Source organism: Crinia signifera, chromosome 8, assembly GCF_055691185.1.
Source record: "Crinia signifera chromosome 8, ASM5569118v1, whole genome shotgun sequence".
Lineage (NCBI taxonomy): Eukaryota > Metazoa > Chordata > Amphibia > Anura > Myobatrachidae > Crinia > Crinia signifera.
In genome coordinates, this window is record NC_139224.1 from 137,082,525 (window position 1) to 137,101,329 (window position 18,805).

General features: G+C 46.6%; 1 long non-coding RNA gene across 1 annotated transcript in view; it reads right to left on the bottom strand.

Annotated features, from left to right (window-relative positions):
• Window positions 1-8,696: 8,696 nt before the first annotated feature.
• LOC146027108 (uncharacterized) overlaps window positions 8,697-18,805 on the bottom strand; it is a 40,351-nt gene continuing 30,242 nt past the window's right edge. The window contains exons 3-4 of the long non-coding RNA XR_014454673.1: window positions 17,058-17,243; window positions 8,697-8,827 (exon numbers count right to left, since the gene is read on the bottom strand). This is a non-coding gene — a long non-coding RNA (uncharacterized LOC146027108). The remainder of the gene's footprint in view (window positions 8,828-17,057; window positions 17,244-18,805) is intronic.

The following is an 18,805-nucleotide window of genomic DNA, read 5'->3' on the forward strand; positions in this document are numbered from 1 at the left end:
ATGAATAATGTATAGAATTTCCCCTTACTAGTTATTTCGGACAAAGGTGACATTCCCCTCGCCCTAGCTCTGTCCCTTCTGCCTGTCCTGCCATGTATATAATAACACTATTGCTTCTACCATACACAGGATCACGTGTTCTTTGGGATGGAGTATGCCAGTGGCGGAGACTTCCGTAGTCTCCTGATGAGGAATGGGCCCATGGACATCTCCAGTGCAAGGTGAGGATATAGAGTAATGTGTTGTTACAGCCGCTGATAGAGGGAGGACTTACTGATATATTATATATTATACATATACATTTTGTATTCAGTCAGAAGGGTTCTGATGTATCAATATATAATACAGTATATAAAAGCACTAGGTGATTCATCTCGCCCTACGGGCGCTCTTCACACCGTTGTAAGGGGCTCCGCCCACTTAACATGTGAATGCCTTTAGTGTGTGAAATCTGCATTGAATTATATAGAGGATGACCTGTATTGGTTATAGCTAGAGGTTTCATTTTTAAGATGAAAAGGGCGTTTGATTGTGAAGAGGGAGTATGTTATTTTGTTGGTATAAACAGGGCTTACAGACGATGGGCGTCTGTGGTGTTGGTGTGGCTGGTTGCAGGGGTAATGCGAAATGGAGAGGGGCAGGTGCAGTGTTTTGGCAGGTGGATGTAAGGGTGCTGCGTGTGGTGAAAGGGGGGGCTTGGTGTCGTTGGAGGGGTAGTTTTTTTGAGAGTGGTGGAGTTGGAGGTGCATGTGGGTGGTGTGGTTGTGTGAGGTGCAGGGGTGAGAGTGTTGTAGTTGGGTGGGGGGTGGTTGACGCCAGTGTTGGAGGGGCAGTTGTGGGGTTTTGGGGTGGGTTAGGGAATGGGTTTGGGCATGTTGTGGATGTGTGAAAGGCCGGTGTAGCGTTGATGGGGGAGGGGGGGTGTGGGTGTAGTGGCGGTGTATGATGGGCGGTTGTCCTGTTTGCACAAGTGGATGGCGGGGTGCTGTGGGTGGTGGTGGAGGAGCGGGTGCGGTGATGTTGTGTGTGTTGTAGTATGGTGTGTGGCAGATGTATGCAAGTGGGGGTGCTTATGGGTGGTGTGGGTGGGCTAGTGTGAGGTGCGAGATGTGGTTTGGGAAATGACACACGTCAGATGTGACAGGATTATACAGCTGCTGTCATCACTGTGTGCAGCAACATGAAGGTGGCCGTGTACTAAGGGGCAGCTGTGTATGTGGTTTGGGAAATGACACACGTCAGATTATACAGCTGCTGTCATCTCTGTGTGCAGAAACATGAAGGTGGCCGTGTACTAAGGGGCAGCTGTGTATGTGGTTTGGGAGATGACACACGTCAGATGTGACAGGATTATACAGCTGCTGGCATCACTGTGTGCAGCAACATGAAGGTGGCCGTGTACTAAGGGGCAGCTGTGTATGTGGTTTGGGAGATGACACACGTCACATGTGACAGGATTATACAGCTGCTGCCATCACTGTGTGCAGCAACATGAAGGTGGACGTGTACTAAGGGGCAGCTGTGTATGTGGTTTGGGAAATGACACACGTCAGATGTGACAGGATTATACAGCTGCTGTCATCTCTGTGTGCAGCAACATGAAGGTGGCCGTGTACTAAGGGGCAGCTGTGTATGTGGTTTGGGAAATGACACACGTCACATGTGACAGGATTATACAGCTGCTGTCATCACTGTGTGCAGCAACATGAAGGTGGCCGTGTACTAAGGGGCAGCTGTGTATGTGGTTTGGGAAATGACACACGTCACATGTGACAGGATTATACAGCTGCTGACATCACTGTGTGCAGCAACATAAAGGTGGCCCTGTACAAAGGGGCAGCTGTGTATGTGGGAAATGACACACGTCAGATGTGACAGGATTATACAGCTGCTGTCATCTCTGTGTGCAGCAACATGAAGGTGGCCGTGTACTAAGGGGCAGCTGTGTATGTGGTTTGGGAAATGACATGTCAGCTGTGACAGGATTATACAGATGCTGTCATTACTATGTGCAGCAACATGAAGGTGGCCGTGTACTAAGGGGCAGCTGTGTATGTGGTTTGGGAAATGACATGTCAGCTGTGGCAGGATTATACAGCTGCTGTCGGTGACCATGGAATTATATGGGCTGATCGCACAAGGCAGCGAATGGATGTTACTGTGTAACATCCATTCGCAGTCCCTGCCAGCAAATCGCCCTTGTGAATGGTGGGATGATGTACCACCAATCGAACTGCGGGGTTACATGGATTCGCAAGGCTGCAAATTCATAGTCTTGGGAATCAACCAGAATAACCCCCAATATGAAGTGAATTGCACCAATGCACAAAAACAGAATCCTCATATTAACCTCATATGCCCGACGGCCACCACCTATTCTCCCTTGTGGGGGTCCACAACCCCCATAGAGGAAGAATACAATAGATGGCAAGCGTAGAGAGCCTCCGTGCCCCCAGCTTGGCGAGCGCAGCGAGTCCGCAAGGGGCTCTGTTGCGCTCACCATGCTGTCTGAGTCCGGCCAGTCGGGATTCCGATGTCGGGCTAATGACTGTCGGGATCCCGACTGTCAGACCCCTATACCACACCCATTATTTATACATCCTACAATATAACATTAACCTGTTTTCTATCCAACAGGTTCTATGCAGCAGAGATAGTATGCGGGATTCAATTCCTCCATTCCAAGGGAATAGTCCATGGGTAATTATATAGTTACAGTATGATAATAGTATAATAAAGCGATATTACTATGGAGTGTATAATGTAGAATTTAATATGCTGATCATGTCTGCTTCCTACACGCTATACATGTAACATATTATCACATATTTCCCACTTACATGTTACATGGCCTCCTTTACATAGTAATGTACAATCGTTATCTACAGCTCTCAGTAGCCACAGAGGCTCTCTCTGCACAATTGTTTTATGCTTTTATTGTCAATTATGGCTGAGGAGAGTATTGAGTAGGGAGTGAGAAGTGCAGGGGAAGGAGGTGCTGAGAAGTGCAGGGGAAGGAGGTGGGAGGGAGTGAGAGGCGCAGAGGAGGGAGGTGGAGGAAGGGAGTCGGAGGGAAGTGCAGGGGAAGGAGGTGCTGAGAAGTGCAGGGGAAGGAGGAAAGAGGGATTGAGAGGTGCAGAGGAAGGAGGTGGAAGGATGGAGTAAGAAGTGCAGGGGAAGGAGGTAGATGAAGGGAGTGGGAGGTGTAGAGGAGGAAAGAGGGAGTGAGAGATGCAGGGGAAGGAGGTGGAAGGATGGAGTAAGAAGTGCAGGGGAAGGAAGTGGAGGGGGAGGTGCAGAGGAAGGAGGAGGAAGTAGGTAGTGAGAGGTGCAGGAGAAGCATGTGGAGGGAGGGAGTGGGAGGCGCAAAGGAGCAAGGAGGGAGTAGACATGCAGGAGGAGGTGGAGGGATGGAGTGGGAGGTACAGAGGAGAAAGAAGTGGAAGGTGGAGGGGAAGGAGGTGGAGGGGGAGTGTGGGAGGCAGAGCCGAATTTCCCATTAGGCACGTGAGGCACCGGCCTAGGGGCGGCACATGTTTGGGGGCGGCACTTGGATGCCTGTGATAGTACTATCAGCCCAAAATGTACCAATAACTGCAAAATATGCACTGTACTGTACTATATTCCATCTTAAATAGAGTGTAAATGGATAGGACATGCAGATACTGCCCCTATAAACTGTCCTACTTAGTAAACATTATTGTTGTGCCTAGGGGCGCCCTCCTCCCTAAATCCGCCCCTGGTGGGAGGTGCAGGGTAATGAGTTGGAAGGAGTGGGAGGTACATAAAAAAGAGGAGGACGGAGGTTATGAGAGGTGTAGTAAGGGAAGTAAGAGGAGCAGGAGTGACAGGTGACAAATTAAGGAAAGCTAAAATAAATAATATGCGGAAGAGGTGGATGGACACAGGTTGGATAACTTCACCTAATATGGTTCCTTTAATTCCATCTCCAATTGCTATTTATATGAATCTAAAGGTACAGTATCTGGCACTCACTACACAGGTAAATAGCTCACCCATTGGGCCTTATTCAGATCTGAGCTCAGTACAAATATGTTTGGAAAATGGGCAAAACCATGTGCACTGCAGGTGGGGCAAATGTAACATGTATCGAGAGTTAGATTTGTGTGAGTTATTTTGTTTATGTGCAGGGTAAATACTGGCTGCTTTATTTTTACACTGCAATTTAGATTTCAGTTTCAGCACACCCCACCCAAATTTAACTGTCTCTGCACAGGTTTCATCTGCCCCACCTGCAGTGCACATGGTTTTGCCCATTTTCCAAACAAATTAGTACTGAGCTCAGATCTGAATAAGGCCCATCACCCCTAAAAGCTTACAATCCCCAATGATAAATTGCAGCGGCTGCACTCAGGGAATAACAGCACAATAAGCACAATGTGCTGCCTGGCCCACGTGTCAGTGTATTGTTATTATTTATTTTCTGGTTACAAATAAGAATAAACTGACCCCATTTATAAGCTGCTCCCCTTCCCCAACTGGGAACGACCAGCATCAGCCTCCATTTGCTGCTTCCTATGACATCAATATCACTAGTTATTTACAGTATGCTGTAACCACACATATTAGTATCACAGGGGTTATTGGGCTGAGGAAGGTTCCACTATTAAATAACCTAGATGTCTGCAGCACACATACAGATGTACATGACATGGTGGAATCACATGGACACTAACCTAAATATGATTGGGTTCGGATCATTTGGTCGAATGCATTATGGTAGAATGTCATTACATCGAATCCATTAGGTCGAATTGCTAAAAGGTCGACATGATTGTAGGTCGACTTGGGAAAAGGTCGAAATGATTCTAGGTCGAAAGGTCATTAGTTCGACAGGTCATTAGATCGACAAGGTCATTAGGTCGACATTGTCTAGGTCGACATTCACAAAGTCGACATGGGGTTTTTCACTGTTTTTTTACCTGAATGTCAACACAGTCGACATGGACACAGTTTAAAGTGCACTGCATCCCCTCGCATCGCTCGCTGCGCTCGCAATGCGTCGGGCACGGTGCCTCGCTACGCTCGGCACACTATTTTATTCTCCCACCACGCCCTAGTGGATGGTAGGGCATGAAATACCGCCTGTCGGCACATGTCGGCTCAAAAAACAGTGAAAAACCCCATGTCGACTTTGTGAATGTCGACCTAGACAATTTCGACCTAATGACCTTGTCGACCTAATGCCCTGTCGAACTAATGACCTTTCGACCTAGAATCATTTCGACCTTTTCCCATGTCGACCTAGAATCATGTCGACTTTTTAGCAATTCGACCTAATGGATTCGATGTAATGACATTCTACCATAATGCATTCGACCAAATGACCGCATCCCATATGATTACATTAGTCCTTGCTCCCAAACATATAAAACTACTATTAGTTAGAATGTATACATGTAACGTGCAATATAATCTATGTACCAAATAAATCCTGTTTGTATGAAAACAAAGATTTTATTTTCTTCACAGCGACCTAAAACCAGAGAACATCTTGGTGACTCCAACAGGACATCTCAAGATCGCCGACTTCGGTCTGGCCCTTGAGATCACGCCTAGAGACGAGGGTGTTACTGGCTGTGCTAGAAGGTGTGGTGTCATTATTCCTGAGGTAAATGCAAAGGGTTTCCTACTGTTTCCTCATGTAACTATGTACATGGGGCCTGATTCCAACCCCGTATGTGACGGCATATAGCCAAGTTGGGTAAAAAGGGCATTCACTGTAGCACGCACATGCATCATTGCACATTTCTGGGTAATTCTGATTCTACCAAGTGTTGGCAATTTCTCTCCATGTGGAAGATGCACTAACATCCCCCCACCACCACCACATCACCAGCATTCCCCGGGTACCGCATTATTACTAATCCCACATGCACTAACATATGCGATTATTAATGCAGAGGACAGCTCTTTCCATAAGAGCTGTCAATAGCGATGCAGCTCTGGTATTGGACTTCTGGGTCTGGTGCAGAATTAACAGTAAACAATACGACTCTTATGTTGGGTACACACCAAAATGATCTTGATTGAAAAATACAAATCAGACCAAAGTGCGCAGCTGAACCCAAAGTGCTGCAAACATATCATGCACAAAGTAATAATCCCAAGAGTGATAAAGATGGACATAGTGCATACATACAATAAGCGCTCAAAGGGTAACCATCAGATCGGAATCGGATCTAAAACATGCCAAAACGTGCCCAATTTACATAAAATCGGACAAAATTGCATCGACATTGATGGGACTGAGCAAAATCGTTCTGGTGCGTAACCAGCATTACCTTAAGTGACTACCCTCCACCATAGCGTCCTCCATGGGAACGGGTACATGCGACTTCCGGTCCGACTCTTACCAGGGGAAGATGACGTGAGACTGTTGCCGTGTGTTGGCAGGACAGCTGCTGTAAACAATATATAGTACGTGAACTAGCATATACAAGTGAAAGAGCAATAACTCGGGACAAAATATACCTAAAAACAGCAAAGTAATTATTATTTATAAACAATATATAGTACGTGAACTAGCATATACAAGTGAAAGAGCAATAACTCGGGTCACAATATACCTAAAAACAGCAAAGTAATTATTATTTATAAACAATATAAAATATTGCTGCTGTTACTATAACATGTAGGGGTTATCTTTACCGCTATTTTGTTAATTTAATTTTTTTTTATTTTTTTAAATAAAGTGATTGCTAAAATGTTGGTAACCAATTGCTCTCTTCTGGTAGCTGTATTTCGGCAAGGAGTACATGATTGGCGAAGACTGGTTCTCATTTGGAGTCATCCTGAACGAAATGATAACCGGAGGTCATGCTGCTCACTCAAGATTCTGCGCAACAGAATCTGCAGCCATGGACCTCATTAACATGGTAAATATGATATTACATTTATAAATTATTAATATAAATGATGTAATTGGTTGTATATAACTTTATAAGATGTTGGATGTGAGTAACCATTAGTCACTGTGTTATAGGATCAATCTGTTCAGTCCTCTGATCTCTATTGAAAACCAGAGTATCTGATCTACTCTACTGTCCAATTATGGCTACAAGTAAACTCTGCACTCTAACAGCCGGCCACTATTACTGACTACAGATGTGTCCTGCTACAGCTTTGCTGCGTAGAGCAGCTTGCTGTAGTGGGAGTGCAGGCTCCCATAAAGCAGCAGGGTGCATGTACCCGCACCAGCCAGCTCCTATATAAGTGTATGCATAGCGGGAGTGTACACATACCATATGCCCCGCTATGCCGCGCATTGTGCAGCAGTGAATAAAGATTGTGGCTTTATGGAAAATAGCTGAATCTTTTCTCTGGCGACGGCTGACGCAGCTGTTAGCTATGCTATAACTATTGACAGATAAGTAAAAGATCTACATGGGTGTTTTTTTATTGAGAGGTGACTTTTCTGCATTTTATAAATAGGATTAATAAATATAAAGAGCATCACAATGGAGTACATAGTCAACTAAAGCCCTGTACATGGGGAGACTTGAGTCCTGTGCTGCTTAGGCACAGGTGGCTCAGCACACATAGCTGCACACATGGGAATTACCTGCTACATGCGCTGAGCAATCTGTGCTGAGCAGTGTTTGCCTATGCGGACTGGTAATGTAAGCAGGATAGAACGTGCATGCACTGTCTATATTTGTGGGCGATAGTGATGTGCAGGGCTGCGAACCACAATAGCTGTAGGGTGTACAAAGGGAGCGATCCGAGCTTCATTTCTAAGTGTCCTAGACAGATCACTTAGAAATAGGGCATAAATCGCCCGTGTGTTTGCCCCTCACCTGCATCATCCCACTGGTTTCTCTGCAGTCATTCCTGTTAGACAGACAATAATCAGATAAGTAACGTTAGACTATTGTATAGTGACAATATAACAATGTACAGATATGTTTCTATCAAACACCAATACATATATTTCTAGTGATGACAGGTATAGAAAGTTCTGGCCGAGTCCACTTAGTGCCCCATGCCTATGTGATATGTTGTATGTATATCTATAAGATGTATGTAAGTAATGCATGTAGTCTTATTTACAAATGTCTATACAATTAACAAGCAAGACCTGAGCAGCCATTGTTACACAGACACATCAGTATTAAGGCCCATAGACACTGGGCGACTTTAAGCTGAAAGTCGCTCAAAAAAGCAGGTTTGAGCGGCTTTCAGCTCAAAGCCGCCCAGTGTATATGCCCGGCGATGAGCGGTGAGCGATGCTGCATGCTCCCGCATCATCGCCAGGAAAGCCGTTCATCTGCTGTTATTACAAGCAGATGAGCGGCTTTGAGGACGGCTTTGCATAGCTCTGCACTATGCAAAGCCGTCCTCCCCCGCCGGGCAGGGGGAAAGCCGCCCAGTGTGTATGGACTGAGCGGCTTTCACCCTCAGCAATGATAGCGATCATCGCTGTGCACACCGATTGGGCATAATCGCCCAGTGTGTATGGACCTTTAGGACACATATGACAGGAAATGGCAGAATGGTTACATGTTCTTGGAATGGGGAATGTAATGTGAGACACACAACAGATCCCAGATAGAATGTCAGTAGTAACATACTGTAGCCATGGAGAAATCCCTTTATATTCTTCTGTGCCGGCAGCAGAAATGTTTGTACAATGATTGTATTGAGCAACTGTGCTGAATAATTACATCCAAATACCTTTTTCAGCTTGTCAATAACCATCTGGGCCAAGAACCAGGAGTTACTGACAGCATTCGCCACCACCCCTTCTTCCAGCACATTGACTGGGTCGCCATGGAATCCCTTGGGATGGAGCCCCCATACTTCCCTGTAAGTATAAAACAGAACTTCCATGAGCTACTCATTGCTGGTCAGCAGATAATGTATAAGTGCCAAACACATACTTGGGGTGTGGATTAAGGGATCGGCTCTGTCTATATAGACAGCCATTATGTCAGCATGCAATAGGCTGACAGGGCCACTAATTAGGCAGTGTCTAGGATAGACAGGGTGAAACGTTTAACTGACAAATTGTCAGGTTTTAGTCATTTTAGCCCTACTCCACCCCCTAATGCCTAACCCTAACTATCCACCCCAGTGTCTAAGCCTAACTCTCCCCTTCTGCAGCCTGACCCTGGCCTTAATCCTAACTGCCCCCTAGTACCTAACCCTAACTGTCCTCTTCTGCAGACTAACCCTGACCTTAATCCTAACACTACCTGAGAGAGCTCAATAAGATTTGGCACATGATGTGCCTTTTTATACACACGAATTACATGGGCTTTATCACACACAATCTCGGAGAGCTGCAGGCAGGGGGTGTATGAATTGAAAAATACTATTCAAAAGATCAGGTGGCTGCTGATTGGCTGAAAGAGATCTCTCAGCCAAACAGTGGCCACCCAGTCTTTTGAATAGGATTTTTCAATTCTCCTCGCCACCTGCCGCACCCTGCTCACCGCACCCAGGATGTTCTGCTGACTGCTGCACATAAGATGTATTTAATGTGCAGCCCGTCCGAGCTCTGATCCGATGCGCACGGGACTGCGCATCGGATCCGATAGGATGTCACAGACAATCTGCTGGATCCTCTGGCCCAAATCGCGTAGCGTATGAGGGCCTTAACAGTGTAAAGTTCCCTAAAGTTATTCTTGTGCTCAGGGTTACATAAAGATCACTGACAAAGACACATTTTTAGTTTTCTTTCTAGCAGGGGACACACAAGTAGAAAGGACATAATTACTATGTTACCAATACTTTCTTATTGTCCCAGATGTGAGCTCCGTTACATCTTCTGACATTTTTCTAATATAATTGATAATCCTGCGCCTCATAATAAGCTGACAAGGAGACAAAGTGGACTATAGAGCACAGGTTACACTTTCCATAGTGAGCTTCTGGAATGTCATTTTCCTCTCTGCACTTCTAGAGAATATAGATATCTCTTTTTTTTTTCCATCAATAAATTTTTATTGTAACAGGTTTTTAATATGGGGAACAGAAAAGAAAAAGGGGACATTTAGGGGGGGGGAGGGGGGGGTATCGGGTAACAAGCATATTCATTATACAGTGTGTTTCGCTACGCAGAGCGAATAATATATGTAAATCCTAAATAGTACATAATCAGGGGAAAACAAGCAGACAATAATATCTTCTAATAACAATATCAGATAAAAACAGAGCATTTAGCTATCTGGTATCAAATCTCCGGTCATATCCCATTTCCTGTGGGGGGGGTATTAGCTGGTAAGGTAGATTAGCCAGACAGGTTAGGTTATTCTGAACTCTCTGGGGTTTCATTTAGGTTGAGCTGACATGATTCCGCCAGATGGGAGGGGGGGAAATGTGCAGCACCTTCGCCTTCAGTTGTGTATGTGTGCCACGGGAGCCAACGCATATGGGGGGAAGTGGGTGATGGGACAAATGGGACGAAGTTAGTTTCCATCAGGAAATGGTGATTCGTCTTCGTAACTACTTGGAGCAGGGGTGGAGGGGAGGGTTGCTTCCAGTGTTGGGCCAGGTTGGCTCGGGCAGCTATAAGGATGTGACCTAGGACATATCTATCTCTAGGGGGGACAGTCTGCGGGTAGACATGAAACAAAGCAAGGGATGGGTCCGGAGTTAAAGCCATCTTCAACACTTTAGAGATCAAGCCAAAGACCTCAGACCAATACTGGTGGATTACTGGGCAGGTCCAGAAAATGTGGTAAATGTTGCCTATGCATCCGCATAGCCTCCAACACTGGTTGGAGCAGGATGGCCAGAAGGTGTGCAGACGATCTGGAGTTAGGTATAATCTATTAATTAATTTGATGTGCATTTCCGTATGATTTAAGCAACGGGACATTGTATAGGAAGTGTGAAAGATTTGGCGCCATTGCAGAAGGGAGAAAGTCATGCCTAGGTCTGATTCCCATTTCTCGTGGGTGGATGCTTTGGAAAAGGCAGAGGGGGTTACCAAAGTTCTGTACCAAAAAGAGATGTCGCCTTTAGTTCCTGTCGTGAAAGGTCTGGACAGAAGTGTCTGGGATGTAGCATCTGGGGGGGTATAGGAAGGGATGTGGGCCTTCCACCAATGTGCTACTTGTAGGTAGTGGTAGTGTTCGGAGGGGGGAATGGAATATTGGCGTTGTAGGGTGGTGAATGGTAACAAAGAGTGTGATTCTAGCAGGTCTCCTAGGGTGTTGATGCCCAATGTTTTCCATGAATTTAAATTGAGGTTTGGGATTAATTTTGCTACTGTTGTAATGGAGATGGTGGGCATGACGTTCGTCGAGCCTGGTAGATTAACTAGTAGTCCATCCCATGCTCGCAGAGAGGCCTTGGTGGATGGGAGTAATGGTAGATGATTAGGTCTGGCTTGTTTTGGAATTCTGATTAGCTCTGCAAGAGGGATGTGAGGGGTCTTGGCTTGTTCAATGGCCACCCAACCTGTAGCGGAAACAGTATCCGTGTAATATTTAAGGGGGGCTAGGAGGCACGCTGTATGGTAGCTAGCTAGGTCGGGAAGGTCCAGGCCGCCAAATGCTCTAGGTAAGGACATTTTAGAGCGGGCTATTGCTGGGGGTTTCGTCGACCACACGTACTTTAACAAAATGGACGTGCCAAGTCGTAAGAATTTTTTTGGGATTGTGTATGGTATGGTGCGAAACAAGTACATTAGTTTAGGGAGTAGTGTCATTTTAAAGGCAGCCATACGTCCCATCCAGGAGATATCGTAGGACACCCAGGATTTAGTTAGGGTGGACAGCGTTTCGAGGAGGGGGGTGAGGTTGACATTAAAGACATTGGAAGTATTCGCTGGGATGTGGATGCCCAGGTACTTTATCGCTTCAGTTTGCCAGTTATATTTGTGGATTGATTTTAAATGGGGTAAGTGTCTTGAGAGGTTAATCGGAAGAGCGTCTGTCTTTGTAGTATTTAGCTTGTAGTATGATGCTGCGCTGTAAGAGTCTAGAATCGTGTGGAGGTATGGGAGAGTTCTAACAGGGTTGGTCACGAAGAGCAAGACATCGTCGGCGAAGAGACTTAACTTATGACATTGCGAGCCTATCTGCAAACCAGGGAAATTGTAGTCATTACGTATAGTGATAGCTAGGGGTTCTATTGAGAGAGCAAAAATCAGAGGAGATAGGGGGCAACCCTGTCTGGTGCCATTCGTAATACAAAAGGGATCAGATAAGAATCCGTTGCTGAGCACCCGGGCCGTGGGAGAACTATAGAGCGTCAGGATCGAATTGAAAATTCGGTCTCTGAAGCCAAAGCGTGTGAGCACTTCTTGCATATATTTCCAATTCAGCCTATCGAAAGCTTTTTCAGCATCGAGGGATAGGAGAAGTAGATCTTGCTTTCCATTGAGAGAGTCGATCAGGTTGAATACTCTCCTTGTATTGTCAGAGGCCTGTCTTCCCGGGACAAAGCCCGTCTGGTCCGGGTGCACCAGCAACGGTAGATATTGGTTAATGCGGAGGGCCATTAATTTGGCAAATAGTTTAATATCACAGTTTAACAATGCTATAGGGCGATAATTCTGGCAAAGGGCCGGGTCCTTCCCAGGCTTGGGGATGGTCACTATGCGGGCTTCTAGTAGTTCTTTTGGAGAAGAGCCCAGGGAGGATAGTTCATTAAAGAGGTTTGTTAAGAGTGGGGTTAGCGGGTCTTTGAATGTGATATAGAAGTCAGTTGTAAAGCCGTCTGGGCCTGGCGCTTTGTTGCGGGGGAGGGATCTTATGGCAGATTGTATCTCCGAATCAGACCATGGGGCATTGAGGGCTTCTAGTTGTTCCGGCTTTAAGGATGGGAGCTGTATATTGTCTAGGAAGGAGGATATTGTAATGTTGGTGGGTTGTGGTGTGGAGGTATCGGAGGAGAGATTGTAGAGCTGAGTGTAATACTTAGCAAACTGGTTAGCGATGTCCTTGGGGTTTAAAAGTTTTTCTTTGGTAGGGGTAATGATATGTCTGATTCTGTTTTTGGCTTGTTGAGCTCGCAGTTTGCGGGCAAGCATTCTGCCCGATCTATTACTAGAGAGGTAGTATTTATGGCGCATTCTGTTCAGGGCTAGTTGTGTACGAGCTAAGAAGAGCTTTTGAAGTTGGTTACGAATACTTGATATTTCTAATTTCAGAGCTCTAGATGGGGCTGTTTTATTTTGGGTTTCTAGCTTCGATAGCTTGGTCTCTAGATCTTGTTGGGCCTTAGTAGAGCTGCGTTTGAGGTAGGAACCAGCCTGTATAGCTGCTCCTCTCGTAACTGCCTTAAGGGCACACCAATGGTTGGTGATAGACGTTTCCTGTGGGTAATTGTTAGAGAGATAAGAATTAATAGAGTTTAAAATTGTTGCTTTGGCCGTAGGGTCCTTTAACAAGTGGGGGAAGAGACGCCAAGGCCTCGGGGGGGTAGTTGATGGGTTGGGGCACCACTTCCATGTAACGGGAGCATGGTCAGACCATGTGATCGGGAGGATATCAACATCTGTGGTGTGCTGTAGGGACCACTTATCGCAGAGGATATAGTCTATTCTGGAATAGGAGTTATGTACCGAAGAGTGAAAGGTGTAGTCGCGGCCAGACGGGTTTTTTGTCCTCCAAATATCGTATAAATCAAACTCTAATAGGAGGTTGCGGAAGGCTAGGGATGGGCCAGACGTCTGGGAGGGACGGGATGTGGGTTGTTGGGACTTGTCTAACCTGGGATCTAGAACTAAGTTGAAATCTCCTAAAAGTATCAAGGATCCTCTGTATGATTTCCGGATAAGGAGAAATAGTTTACGTAAGAATGAGATTTGGTTGGTGTTTGGTGTATACAGGCATACAATGGTAGTGGGTTTGTCCTCTAATAGACCTGTCAGTATCAGATATCTACCGTTTTTGTCAGAATTTTGGGATTGTAGGACAAAGGGGGTGTGCTTATTAAACAGAATGGCAACTCCGTTACGTTTGAACGGGCCATTTGCATAGTAACCGGTCGGGTAGTTCCCATCTTTAAACAACGGGGGGTTAGTGGAGTTGAAGTGGGTCTCCTGTACCGCAACCACATCAGCTCTCTGCTTGTGAAAGTAGGAGAGAGCTAATCTTCTTTTATTAGGGGAGTTTAACCCCTTAACATTTAAGGATAGAAATTTAGGCATTGTGAAGTTAGTAGGGGATGCTGGGAAAATTTAGGTCTTAACCCTGAAGAGACACTATGCCATAGCATTGCTGCTGTTACTTTTGCCGTCACCTTGGGGGAAAGGTCGGCTGAGGAGGAGGGAAGTGGGGGGAGGGGAGATACAGGGGGAGAGGGATAAGCATAGGGAGAGGTAAAACAAAAGGGTCCGGTATATTGGACCCGCATGACTACTGCAGGGGAGAAAGGGTCATGCAGTAGTGTGAGAGAGGTTGGGGGGTGGCAAGGCTCGTAGAACGTAGGCCGCCACTCACTAATATCTCACATAAACTATCCTATTATAGGGGAAGTCTAGTAACTTGAAAATACAACATTCTAAACCTATAACACCTCTGGGTTCAGGAGGTTTGAACCGGAGAGAAACAAAGAATATACAGCAAAATAACAATTGCTAACCGGGTAAGCCGAATGCCCAGAGTCCTGCATAATGAGAAATACAAACAACTGTGATACTTAGCATATGGATCCCATCCCGGTGGAGGGGAGAACAGGAACTCGGGCATCGGAGATCTGCAGTCTAGCTTGGTTTTGACACGAGGCAGGGCGTTGGTAATCAGGTAGCCGACCATTCTTGTTGTAGAGCCTGTGGGCGTCTCGGCTCTGGAGGTTTTGTAACTGATATGTCCCAGTCCATCAGAAGTTTCACTCCTGCGTCCAGTGTAGATACGGAATATGAGGTGTCTTCATAGTATATAATTAATTTGACCGGAAATCCCCAGCGGTACCTGATGTCATGGGATCTGAGAGCAGCGGTGATAGGTGCGAAAGCCCTTCTATTGGCGATGGTTGCCGGAGAAAAGTCCTGGAAGATTTGTAGACCGCCTAGAGTGCCTGAGTTTTTTTAAATCCCGGGCAGCTCTAAGTATACGTTCCTTGACCGTAAAGAAATGGACTCGCAGGAGGGTGTCCTTGGGCAGGTCTGCGGAGACCGTTCTTGGTCTGGGGAGGCGGTGTATGCGGTCAATCAGGAACTCTTTGGGGTCCGTTGTAGGCAGCAGTTTACAGAACAGGGTGGTAGCGTAGTCTTCCAGCTCCGAATTAGCCACCGAATCTGGGATACCTCTGATTTTGATATTGTTGCGTCTAGACCTGTCCTCCAGGTCCGCTAGTTTAGATTGGAACTGGGCTATGTCTTGTTGTTGGCGGTCATAGGAGGATATCAGATCGTTATGTGAGGCAACTAGCTCCTCCATTTTGCGTTCTAGGTGATCGGTTCTGTCCCCTATAGCCACCAGCTCTGTCTTGACTTCGCGGATAGCCGATTTTAGGTCTCGGGACATCTCGGCTTGGAATGCCGTGAAGACTTGGCACAAGGATTTCACCGTTACTGGCGCTTCTGACTCAGTGTCCACCCCAGCCATCTCGATGGGGGAGGGATATTCTGCCTGGTTTCCCAGGGCAAGAGGGAGTTGTTTCAGGGGGCTAGTGGTGGCCGGAGGTGGTTGTGAGGATTTCCTGGTGGGGAGGGAGATTTTGGACGGCACTGCATCCTTGGGTTTCTTAGCCGGCATGGTTATGTATAGGATCTTCTGCTAGAAAGATTGAGGGCGCACAGACTCAGGTACCGGGGGAGGAGTATAGGATTGTTATAGCATTTATGCAGCCCTATTTACATCTGTAGTGAGTGGCAGCTATGGAGATGAGATTTTCACATATTTATTCTTATTCTTAAGCTCCTGGGGGGTTAGTCAATGTGTTTCGTTAAATGTGAATTCCTGTTTTGTATAGTCCCAATTCTGTGAGTGGCAGGGAGGGAGCTGTCACCTCTGAGGGTGGTAGTCAGTTGTGCTTGACACAGTTAATAGGCAGTTGCAACTGTGAGCTCAGGTGTTGGGCAGCAGAGGGTACCTGGCTCTATAGCAGAGGTATCTGGGTTATATCTGCCCCCTGCCCCTGGTGGACAGAGCCGGGGGGACAACTGGGTGGGAGGCCACAGATACGGGTGATGTGAAGGGGATCAATTAGACACAGGGCGTCTTGTGTAGTTTATGTGCTGCGCAGCAGCTTTCAAGATGGCGCCGGCAGGACAGTGGGGACAGGCAAGACCTTTAAGTAGAGTATTGGAGGGAGCTTTTAAGTTAGCTCTATTTGAGGGGTCACCAGCGGGCTGATTTCTGGCTGGCGTTCTCTCCCGGCTGCGTGAGCTGTCACTCACCGCCTCCTCCGTCCTCCGGCTGTAGCTCCGGTCCCGACAGACGCTCGTGATCGCAGTCGGCGGCGGACGTCTGGTGGGAGCTCTGGTGAGGCAGCAGGCTTGTGGGGGGTCGCCGCTGCTTCGTTATCCTCGGTCCCCTTCTCCTTTTCGGCGGGTGTCGCGATTTTCGGCCACCTCGCTGGACGTAGCGTTGCCTCCTGCTGGAAATTGAGGTCCCGGCTTCGGCCTTCCGACTAGGCCGCAACCCGCGGGAGCGCTTAAAAGCACTCCCCGGCTCCGCGGTAGGGATCGGAGGCCGGCCGGAGACAAGGGGGACTGGAAATGGGGTAAGAGGTGGTTTGGGATGGGGTGTAGATCAGATGGGAATAAGGTAAAAGGCTGGTATAGCAGGAGCTTTGCAATAGCGTGGCTGCTCAGGACGCTCGCCAAGCCACCAGAATATAGATATCTCTTGATAGCACAGAGTAGATGAACACCTATAATTGCACCATAGCGACCTCACATCTACTGCAATGCTGTGCTTATATATATATATATATATATATATATATATATATATCCACAGAATCGGGCGGCACTCACGGAAATAATGAGAAGGACACGCAAGGTGCGCTTAACGATTCAATCTTCACAGATTTTCATCAGAAGCGATACAAACATGCAATAAACAAGAATAAATACCTTTACCAGCCCCGTGTTAGCACAGTCCGCGCCTACAGCCCGCGTTTATGCTCACCTGCATGCTGACTCGTCGCACGTCGGATGACGTCACGGGTATCCGGTTGCTAAGGAACAGCCGGCTGCTTGCATACCACAAGTCGCAGCCACTTCCTGCTTCCAGCATCCCGCACTATCCAATCAGAGGCACGGTGTAGCCATAGTGATGGCGTTAGCTTCCCGCAGTTGCATAGAGGCCGCAGCACTGTGAGAGACAAAAAAACTTATAATTACATGTTTTAGGCAAAGATGGAATAATCTAAACATGAGAAGTGAAAAAACGGCAAAAATTAATAAGACATGTTAAGCAAATAGGCACTGTCAGCAAAGAGAAACTTTTATAAAGGCAAAGTGGAGTTAGAGAAAACAATTCAAATTCAATTGCTCATTCAGCCCAAACGCGCTGATAGTGTTCAACATGTATGTCCATCGGGCCTCCTTTTGAAGAAGTGCCTTGGCTCTATCACCCCCAAGAATGTTGAATGGCACATGGTTGAATGGCACAAACAAGAAGTTTGCTAAATGCCTCTGTCTGTCTTATGTCCTCTACCAGTCCTATGGTAGATGTAATAATCACTGATATACACTTTTACTTCTTATTTCTGTAGGCATTCTTTCCACCCTCTGCCTCCAGTAATAACCATCTAGAACTAATGGAGGCAGAAGAGGCCAATTACCCACCAATTACAGCGGCGGAGCAGGCAAATTTTACGGGTTTCTCGTCAATTACCTCCAGCTGGAGAAGCTTCCCAAATCCACCTGGTCTAAGTTCATCTAGTGAGGCAGAGGCACTGCTGGATGCGACCATGCCAGGTTCTGCATGTAAGTACATTATATCTTCATTTTTCTTATTATTTTTAACCATGTTTGATTGAAGACTTCAACTTTAAATGGGGGCATGATAAAGAAAGTAAAAGGGAGCTAGATCTGGGTATAGCAGTATTATAATAACCAATAATACATGTTCAGAATGGAAAGTTGTACACTAAAGGGGGGTACACCCGGGGAGATTTCAGGTCATTCTCTCAGTGATCTCACTAGAAAATGCCCCTACATTTGCTGGTGAATTTGTTCCAGCACTACATTATGTATGCGGCATGTAATATACATAGATGGTATGTACAGCAAAAGGATTAATCAGTGCATTGGAATACATGTATGATAGTAGTAATGCAGAGAACTCAGTGTACATATATCCCTATGGAGCGAAGGAGAAATAAACTGAGTTCTCTGCATTACTACTATCCTGTAGGGTGGGGGAATTCTGTGATTCTCTTGCCTTGTTTAGCCCCTCCGTTGCCTGAACTAGCCCCTCCCTTGCCTGAACTAGCCCCTCCCTTGCCTGAACTAGCCCCACCCTTGCAAGCACTTGCAATGGACCAATAAGGTCCAAATGGACCAATCATTTGAGCAACTTGGCACTTTTGTGTACCACATATTTATTTCCTACCTGCTATTCATTATGATCACCCTGGGCCTGATTCAGACCTGATCTCTATGCAGTGTACACTCGCTGCCTAGTGAAAGGGTAAGCACCACCCCAACTAACACGCTGGGCATTCCAATGGTACCTCCATCCAGGTGTCTCTGATCTACGAGCGCTGGAGAAATCATTCGATGGTTGCCGACCATCGAGTGATTTCACCCCGGCAGCGAACGGATTATTATGCATATCATCCATTCGCAGCCGTACCGGGGATCGTGGCGTGCAGTGTGTGTGTGTGGGGGGGAGCACGGCAGGCACTGCGGACAAAGTTTGGTCCACAT